This window comes from Suricata suricatta, chromosome 9 (assembly GCF_006229205.1).
Source record: "Suricata suricatta isolate VVHF042 chromosome 9, meerkat_22Aug2017_6uvM2_HiC, whole genome shotgun sequence".
NCBI classification, from domain to species: Eukaryota; Metazoa; Chordata; class Mammalia; order Carnivora; family Herpestidae; genus Suricata; species Suricata suricatta.
In genome coordinates, this window is record NC_043708.1 from 44,314,891 (window position 1) to 44,324,594 (window position 9,704).

The 9,704-nt window shown below is 40.3% G+C and overlaps 1 long non-coding RNA gene across 1 annotated transcript; it reads right to left on the bottom strand.

Annotated features, from left to right (window-relative positions):
• Window positions 1-2,377: 2,377 nt before the first annotated feature.
• Window positions 2,378-7,002, bottom strand: LOC115301100. The gene is made up of 2 exons (XR_003912967.1): window positions 6,928-7,002; window positions 2,378-2,590 (listed from the first exon to the last, which is right to left on the bottom strand). It is a non-coding gene; the product is annotated as an uncharacterized LOC115301100 (long non-coding RNA).
• Between the last annotated feature and the right edge of the window lie 2,702 nt (window positions 7,003-9,704).

Below are 9,704 nucleotides of genomic sequence, written 5' to 3' on the forward strand. Positions count from 1 at the left end.
CAACCTCTCCCCTTCTCTGCCCCAACTAGTCTCATTTTGTCCTGCCATTCCTTATGCCTCTGTGAGGCAGTCTAAATTCAACCAATGCCATTTTAAAGGTGTCTGGAATATCAATGCTATATATATTATAAATACAAAAATTAAAGCAAAACAAACTTCATGCCTTGGAGCAAAAGTTTAGAATTTTAATGTGTAAGGAAGCCATTTGTCCTTGGCTCCAATCCAACTCTCCCTCTGAGCATCCATATTCAGCCTCCTCCAACCATTTAGAGTCATTATGAAAACATGCTTGCCTTCTGCCCAAGGAACAGCCATTGGTTATTGCTGGGGGTTATGTACTAAACCTGGTGGAGCAATGTTGCCATCCAACGTGTTGTATTCTGCTTTAATGGTTGGGCAAGAGTCATAAGTGCCGACATCTTGGCCACCCTGCACCACCTTCGTCCACACACCAGCTCTGGAGATCCTGAGGAAATGATCTTATCATCACTACATTATTAATGTTCATCTTGCCGAAAGGAATTTGCCAAGCTATTAGAGGAACCTGATTTGCAGCTCTTTGTCATCGTGAAATTCCTTCAGGACTATGAATTGAGTGAATCAGTGGATTATCACACCTGGCATTATTAAGATATATCAGGGTATAAAAATGTGGCTCCCCACTGACTTCTGTCATGGAGAAAGCTGGAAAAAAAAAGTTTACATGTCTGTGTTCTACTCCATAACCCCCATAGCCTTTCCTATTGTTCAGTTTGCTTAGCTAGTTTCAGCAACACTATTGCAGTGAATGACTTCACTGGATATTTACACTTATGAGAATATTTCTTATAAGTGTACATGTATTAATTTTCTTAATGCTTAGGTTTCTAAGGTACTGCTTATCCCAATGAGCTATCCTCCCTTGTCATGTCCTCTTTCCTATAACTTTCAAAAACTCTCTTTAAAAAAATCTTAATCACATTGTGACAATAATCTTCATGGTATTATAATGAGCAAGAATTTCTCATTTATTTTTTTCCACTGAGAGTGGCGACTGGCTTCATTAATCACCCCCAAACTGATAAATATTATTTCCTTTCTCAATAGAAAAGGAAGGCTCTGAGAATTCAGCCTCCCCCAAATCATCCATCTTGTGCCAACGATTCTCTAGTTCTTTGAAGGGTAAATGACCTCTGCTTCCTTCTAAATGGTGTTCATGAAATGATAGAAATATCTAATTGCCTAATTATTCTTTATCATGTTTTCAACTTCTGGGAGGCTTTTAAATGGGTCTCCATCCATTTCTTTCTTCCCTTCAGCTGTAAGGACCATATTCTGTAGATTTCTTCCTTCCCTTCTCAGCTTTGCTTTCCCGAACCTCCAGGGAGTGCCTTTTCCCCTCTTTTCCTTCCCTCCTTCAGCAGGCTCAGTGGGCTTTATTCTCCCTCACAGCACACTCCTCTTGGAAGCTCCCCGTCAGATGGCTTTAATTACCACCTGAATGCAGATGACTCCCAAACCTCCAGCCCCAGCCTTGACCTCTCACCCTTTCTTCAGTCCCATATTTCTTTCTGTCTGCAGAATATCTCTACTTGGGTGTCCCACCACCTCCTAAAACTAAACATGTCAGAAATGGAGCTCATTATCTCTCCACACCCCCTTTCGTTTTCTCCCTGTTTCTCCGAGGCTGTCAATAGCACCCTCTCCAACCCCTGGAGTTACCAGATGAACACAGGGCAGTCCGTCACCCCATGCTTCAGCAAAGCAGTCCCGGCCCCCACATTCCATCACAGTTGAAGATTGTGCTCACCAATTTCACTTAGAATCTCAGGAAAGGACTTTGAAAGAACAACATTGCGATCTCAGTTAATTTTGCTCTGGTTTTTTTGTAAGTCTACTTTCTTATTCCTCCAACTGTTGATAAATATTTAAGACCTCTCTTACATTCCATTCCTCGAAGTCCCGAGGCCCTCTGAAGTGACGATCAAATTATGGACCACCTTCTGATTCATGACTCTAAATTATAGAATATATGAGACTACATATTTATAAACCTTTTTATTTCCTAACATAATTAATGGCTGTACTTACCAATTAAATAGTAAACCAATTAGTAATTAGCCAGAAAGATTGGTGAAATGGAAGTTTTAAGTGATTGTTTCTATTCTTAATTCCTATTCTCTGCACCTAAAGTCACCACCACCCTTTCCTGGGGACTTCGTTGCATGTCATTATCTATAGCATTCCCACTTCTCCCTCATCACGTGACAATAATTGTACTGCCATGATGGGTGCTAGCTTGGAATTCACTGGGTGCTCTGCTGAGATATTTACTCACACAGAACCACCTGAGAAGTACACATACAAATTGGTTTTTGTAGGAAATAACTCAAACTTGTTTAACAAATGGAAGATTTATTGCTCATGTAACCTGAAAGTGCAGTGGTAGTGTAGTCTTCAGGCATGGATAGATCAGTGCTCTGGATCAATTTTTCTGTAGTTCCATCCTCTCTGTCCTCCTCCATCTGTTAGATCTGTCATCAGGTTCATTCCCCTCACAATCACAAAATGTTGCCAGCAGTACTCAGTCCTACATGCTTCCTCATTCACACTGAAAGAGACAGACATCATCCCAGAACCAGTGAACAAAACTGGCTCTTTACACTGACCTTCATACTGGGGCACGATTCATCTGTGCACCCCAACACCATCATTGGGAAAAGGGGTGGGAGTACAATGATAAGCTAAGATTAATCAGGACCCACTCCTAAATCTGGGGTTGAAGCCAATTTCATCCAAAGCACACATTACACAATGGGGAGCCACAGACACTGGGAGAACCTAGAATGTCATTGTCTCTATCATTCACATGAGAAAACGGACCATCATCACCCAGTAGGTGGTAAAGTGTGGATTTATCCAGACCTAGAACTTGGGTCTCTCTGACTTCAGAATTTGCTCTTTACCAGTAGGTAAATAACTTATAAATAACTGGGTTCTTTAAAACAATAAGGTGAAAATACAGAATGCACATCTCTTGGCTCTTTGCAGCTTATCATGAGAAGATCATCCTTTGATCCTATTTATTCATTTTTTACATCTAACGTTTGAGCCACATTAAATTCATCGTGCTCTTTTATTGTCCTGCTAATGTTCACAGGGCTTTCTTCACAAGGGAAAAGTGTGTCATTCATACTTCAATAAACCATTTTTTATGTTTATTTATTTATTTTGAGAGAGAAAGAGAGAGTTTGAGCAAGGGAGAGGGACAGAAAGAAAGGGAGAGAGGATCTCAAGCAGTCTCCATTCTCAGCATGAGATCATGACCTGAACTGAAATCAAAGATACTTAATCAACTGAGCCACCCAGACAGCCCAACAAACCATTTTATATTTGAAGCATTATGCTTATTCACATAAGATTATAAAATCCTCAAGGCTTGACCAGTGGCTGATATACATTCCAAGCCCTGCACCCTTGATAAGTCATTGGCACAAAGCATGTCAGTGAAGAGTATAGATCTGAACATTAATAAGGTTCCTATCACAAGGGGAAAAAGTTATAATTACGTATGGTGATGTGTGTTAATTAGATTTATTGTGGTGATCATTTCATAATATACACAAATATTGAATCATAACAATGTACAACTGACACCAATATATTATCATATGTCAATTACACTTCAATGAAAGAAAGAAAGAAAGAAAGAAAGAAAGAAAGAATATTTTCACAACACTAAATGGTATCTGCTTCTTTATGAAAGGTGATCATTTCTGCTCACTGGCAAGTCCCTACTGAAGAGTCATTCAGAACAGAAAAGCACGTGGACCCAAGTGAAGGCAATGTTGAGCTGGAAAAGCTTGTCTTTCATGCCTCCATTTTGTCTCCTTTTGACATTATTTTCTAACACCCAAGATATTGGAGGAGAAAAAACATGGACTTTAGAGAGCAGTGGGGCAAATATTGGCTCTTTCCTTCCCTAAGCAAGTTATTTTAACATCTATGATCCCTAGTGTCCTTTTGGTAAAGTGCAGGTACTTCATAGCACTTGTTTTATATATTTAACAAATGCTTTATATATAGAGAGCTTACCTTTTGCCAGTCAATATTATCAGCACTTTACAAACATTGGCCTCTCCTCATAACCTTCTGAGATAGATACTATTACTATCCGTACTTTATAGGTGAGGAAACTGAGGTGAAGAGAATAAGGAATTGTCCAAGGTCATAGAAGTACTAAGTAGTAGAGCCAGGATTCAAACCTGAATCGAGTCTGGCTCTCGAGTCTATGTTCTTATCCACTACACTATCGTGAGTTACTAAGAGGTCTGAACCAGACAATGGATAGAAAGTATATTGGTATATTATAATTTTTAATGTTTATTTTTGAGAGACAGAGATACAGAACACAAGCTGGGGAGAGGCAGAGAAAGAGAGGGAGATACAGAATCCAAAGCAGGTGTCAGTCTTGAGCTGTCAACACAGAACCTAATGTGAGGCTCAAACTCATGAACTGTGTGATCATGACCTGAGCCAAAGTCGGACTAAGCACTTAACTGTCTGAGTCACCCAGGTGCCCCCAATATACAGGTATATTATAGATGACCCATATGCATTACAGCATCTCCCTTTCCTGATCCTTAAGATCCTTCCCAGCTATCAAAACACAAAGGACTAGATATATAATTTGATAGGAAAGAGTTTAATTAATTTATTACAGTTTAAGCCTTTCTTATTTGCAACAGTTTTATGTGCTATTAAAGGAATTTCAAGTGCCATTGAGTAGGTAAAAAAAAGACATTTCAGGAGCAGTGGAGGATTCTTATTGCAGTGACCCTGGAAAATCACAGTGTTCTTATTCAGACAGTTGCTTCTTAAGAATCACCAGTTGTTACTAATTGCTCAGTGCCTATGTGTTACAGATGAGATATTCTGAGTTCTCTTTTTTCTGGTTTTTCTATCTGTGTGAAGAAAGTTTTGGCCATGTGACTTGCTTTGGCCAATGTCATGTGAATGAAGTGACTTCTGTGATTTCCAGACAGAAACTGTAATAGGATTTCCTTCCCTTAGAAATCACGGATACCCTGAGATAATAGTGACTCTGTCAGCTTGCTTGCTGAGTGAGGATGATATGAAGAGAAGCGCCCAGTCAGCCCATGATGGGCATGCAGTATAGGGGAGAAATAAATCTTTATAAATCTGAGATCTGAGAGTTGTTTGTTACAGCAACATCTCCTAGCCCATCCTGGTTGATTCACTAGGGGTCAGACAAAGGGGAAATGTTCTTCAGTCTCTCTCCTAAATATGTTGCCTGTCTTACTCAAGAGAACAGACACAAGACTACAACCTCCTGTTAGTAGGGGTCCATCCTCTAGAGTTGCTGTATGAGGAATATCCCTCTGGCTGGAAAATATCCTACTCAACCATATTCCCATCCCTAACAAAAGGAGCCATAGAACACAGAAGGTTTTTATCCTGGTGGTGGAGAGAATGATTATGCTGTAGAAAACGGGGAGGTAGAAAAAAATGAGTTCAGGTACAGAAATATCGAAATGGAGATATTTTAAAGCCATCTGGTAAAATGGAACTGCAATTCAAGTGAGAGCTAGCTCAGCGGCCTCAGCAGCGAGGACGGGCCCTGTGGCTGAGTTCCCTGAGGACGTGCAGTTGGGGTGGGGGGCAGGGGACAGGAGCTGCTGGGTAGCTTGTAAAGTCCAGTGTGGGGCCTCCTGCCATAACAAGTAGGGATGGTCTCTTGTTCAATACCCTGGACAGGTTAAGAAGGATAAGAATTTTAGGTCCACTATTTTAACCAGAAGGAGACCCCTGTTTGGCTGGGGCCAGGGTCTCTAGCTATAAGGAGGTCCTGTGTGGTTGGGACCCCAAACCTCTGAGCAAGGGGTAGGTGTTTCCTGGCTATGGCTGGCATGTGGGGAGTGGGAATGCAAGGAAGCAGGTTCTGTGAAAGTTGAGAAAACTGCTAATTGGATTGAACAGCTGCTCCCGCAATCAGGTACAACTGACAGATTTTTGTTAAGAAGTGATGCTGGGGCCATGCTCCCAGGAACTGGAAGCAGACAGGAAGCCCACAGGAACAGGAAGGAGCGAGTCTTCTGTCTTCCACCTAGCATCCCTAAATAGTAGAGCCTCACAGAGAGCAGGCTGGCAAAACCAAGTTGTTTACAGAGTCCCTGCTCTGGCATCACTAAAGGAATATGGAAAGGTGGGATTGAAGCAGAAAGACAAGAAATGGCAAGTGATGCCCTAACTAACAAAGGTCACTTCATTTCATCATGACTTATCTTCTTAATTTCTCGTGGCTCAGGTGCAAATAACAAACCCTGGAATTAACTATATCTCTGCTCCTTTTCATGTTTCCAACCCTACTCACACCACAGATACTCTGGTTGCACCAATTTGTCTCTTGACTCTTACCACCAGCCCCTCCCAAATTTCTTCCATCAGTGCCATTTGTAACTGTCTAGGTATTATCTTGCCAGCTAAGTTCCAGTTGAGTTGTCCCAGCAGTCAAAACTCTCTGTAGGTGTTTTCAGACTGATTCATAAAGTTCAGCCGCACTCTAAATTTCCTCTGTTATATTCAGGGAAATCCATCTCTTCCACTAGAAAGGAATTCCTTTTGAGTAAGAGCAATAGACACCCAAGTGGGAGTGGGCAAGCACAGCCAAGGGGAAATCCATTCACATTTATAACTGAATACATCCTAGTGAGAGCCCAGTAAGGAGCATCAAGTCAGCCAGCAAGGACAGCCCAAGCTTTCCTCTATCACAGCCATGGATAGATTGGACCAAGAAAATAAGCAAGGGACTTGTTTTCTATGGCTTTGCTCACAGAGGCTCTCCTACCTAAAATTTCCTCTTCTATCCCCGCCCTTCTGTCCTTAGGCAAGCCCTAAATTTCCTTGAAGGTTAACTTTCAGACTTACTTTTTTATGGTACCATGTTTATCAAGAAAGCAAACTTTGAGGGGCACGTGGATGGCTTAGCTGGCTAAGTGTCCGACTCCTGATTTTGACGAAGGTCATGATCTCACAGTTCATGAGTTCTGCCCCAGAGCAGAACCCACTTAGGATTCTCTCCCTCTCTCTCTCTCTGTCTCCCCTGCTTGTTCTCTCTCTCTTCTCTCTCTCTCTTTCAAAATAAATAAATAAACTTAAAAAAAAGTAAGAAAACAAACTTCCCAATCTTTCATAGTGTGAACAAGGAAGCAAAGAATGTAGGATTAAGTTTAAAGAAAATAGTTTATAGATTTTTTAAGTTATTTATTTATTTTGAGAGAGAGAGAGAGAAAGAGAGAGCATGGGGAGGAAGGGGTAGAGAGAGAGGGAAAGAGAGAGAATCCCAAGCAGGCCCCATGCTGTCAGCACAGAGCCTGACATCAGGCTCAATCCCATGAACTGTGAGATTGTGATCTGAGCCGAAACCAAGAGTCAGAGGCTTAAATGACTGAGCCACCCAGGTGAACCTAAAGAAAATAGTTTAAATGCTTCTGATCCTCACCCATCTCTAGTCCTATACCCAGAGATAACAACTTTCACTCATTAGTCTGGCAAAGTTTTTAAAAACTGGTCATTAACTTTGCTATTTTAAGGAAATATATCAGCATAACAGCATTTATGTTATGATCACATTTATTTATAATTACACACACACACACACACACATACACAGAGTAATGCATTTTACAAAAGATATGGAAAGAAATACATTAAACTATTAAAGGGTTTACCTCTAGGGAGGGGAGTTTGGGGGAAAGATGGTGAAGGAGGACTCATTTTTTATTCTCTTTCTATACTGTATATTTTTTATTTTATTAAAAAAATTTTAATGTTTTTTATTTATTTTTGAGAGAGAGAGAGACAGTGCAAGCAGGGGAGGGACAGAAAGGGAGGGAGATACAGAATCTGAAGCAGGCTCCAGGCTCTGAGCTGTCAGCACAGAGTCCAACGCGGGGCTCAAACTCACAAACCGTGAGATCATGACCTGAGCCAAAGCCGGACACTTAACCAACTGAGCCACCCAGGCACCTCTGTGTGAATTTTTTATAATGCCAATATATATATATTTATAATTTTGAAAATTGCAATGATAGAGTGCAAGTTAAATGTGATAAAATTGTGGAAATCAGAACAGACATTGGAAACAGCCCTAGTGAAAATACCAGAAATACACTATTTTTAACTATTTGTTGACATGGAAAGAAACATTAAATCCAGTACATTTTCTAATTACATATAGTAAGTATAGGTTTCTTTGCAGATTTCAAAGGAGACCTCCATCTTTAAAACTGTATTTTTAAGCTCTGCTAGAGTTAAAACTAGTGGGACTCTCTACAATGCAGTCTGCAGTGTACATTTTGGCACACAGTTGAACATCTGAACAGAGCAAAGATCAATGGGAAGCCCGTTATCCTTGGGTTTGGCAAAGTGTTTAAACCTGTTTGGGTTTAAGTATTCAGAATGATGAAATGTTAGCCCGTCTGAGACTACTTCAGCCTTTTTTCAGGTGCAATTTCGACAGCTGTGTAAAGGATTTATGCGAGTTTGGATGAATTCAAACACAGGTGTAAAAGATAAAAGGCCCAGGGAACAAATGCTCTACCTATGATCATTTTTCCATGTTTGGCCGTCTTATTTGTGCATGTTGATCCCAGTACCCTTTCATGCAACATCTATCTTATGAGTCATCAAAAAGCGCCACCTTATTTTAATTTATTGCTAATAAAGAGTGAAATTTTGAACAAAATTATGCCTGGTTCTTCTGTCTAAACTCAACATTTTTATTCCCTTGTGTTGCTTCCGTCTTTTCTCCATAGCCTTCAAGTGGATTTTTCTGCCTCCCTCAATCTCTTTGACCTGCAGATGTATTTAGCAGATCCTACAGCAGTGTCTCAAAATGATACTGCGAGGTATTTCACATAATCATTTGAACAATATTCTAATCAAAAGGCTTAATATTTTGTGCCCTCAGTAAAACATCAGGTCTGGAGAGTGGCACAGAGTCTTACGTCCTCTGTTCCTTATCATACTAAACATCGTGTTTGCTGACTGATGTTAGTTAGGCAAAAAATCAGATTCATAACAGCCAATTTAAAAATTTTTATATTCCATAAAAGTAATGGTTTTTAAAAGGATTTTTCTTTGGTTTTATATTGCTATATGTTAAATAAAGAGTAAATATACCATTCTGCCCCGATTTTGTCTAAAACAAAGAAAACACCCCAACACAACTAAGATCTCACAATAGCAGTAGGTAAGAGTAGCCCACCAAAGTGGCAGCTATGCATGACAGATGAGCAGGACATAAAGGAGCAGGGTGACAGCAGGAGAAGGGACGAGACTGGCAGATGCACTGTAGCTGCCCAAACTTCACATGTCACACAACAGCCCCAAAGTCTTCTAGAAATTCTTGGAAGTACGTTGGGGTCCTGCACAAACAAACAAACAAATGAAAAACAGTGAAACACAGAAGAGAAACTGAGGTTATGTGTGCGCTCATGCTAGGAGGATTGAAGCACTAGACTGGATTCAGGATCCTGGGTTCTACCTTAAACTACTAGCTATGTAAATCCAGGAAGGTCCCAAGTCCTATACCTCCTTTTCCTCATATGTGACATGGGAATAATAAATTCTATCTAATTTAGTTCCAAAGAAATTATGAGGCTCAAATGAAATAAGAAACATAAAACCGTTTTTGCAAAATG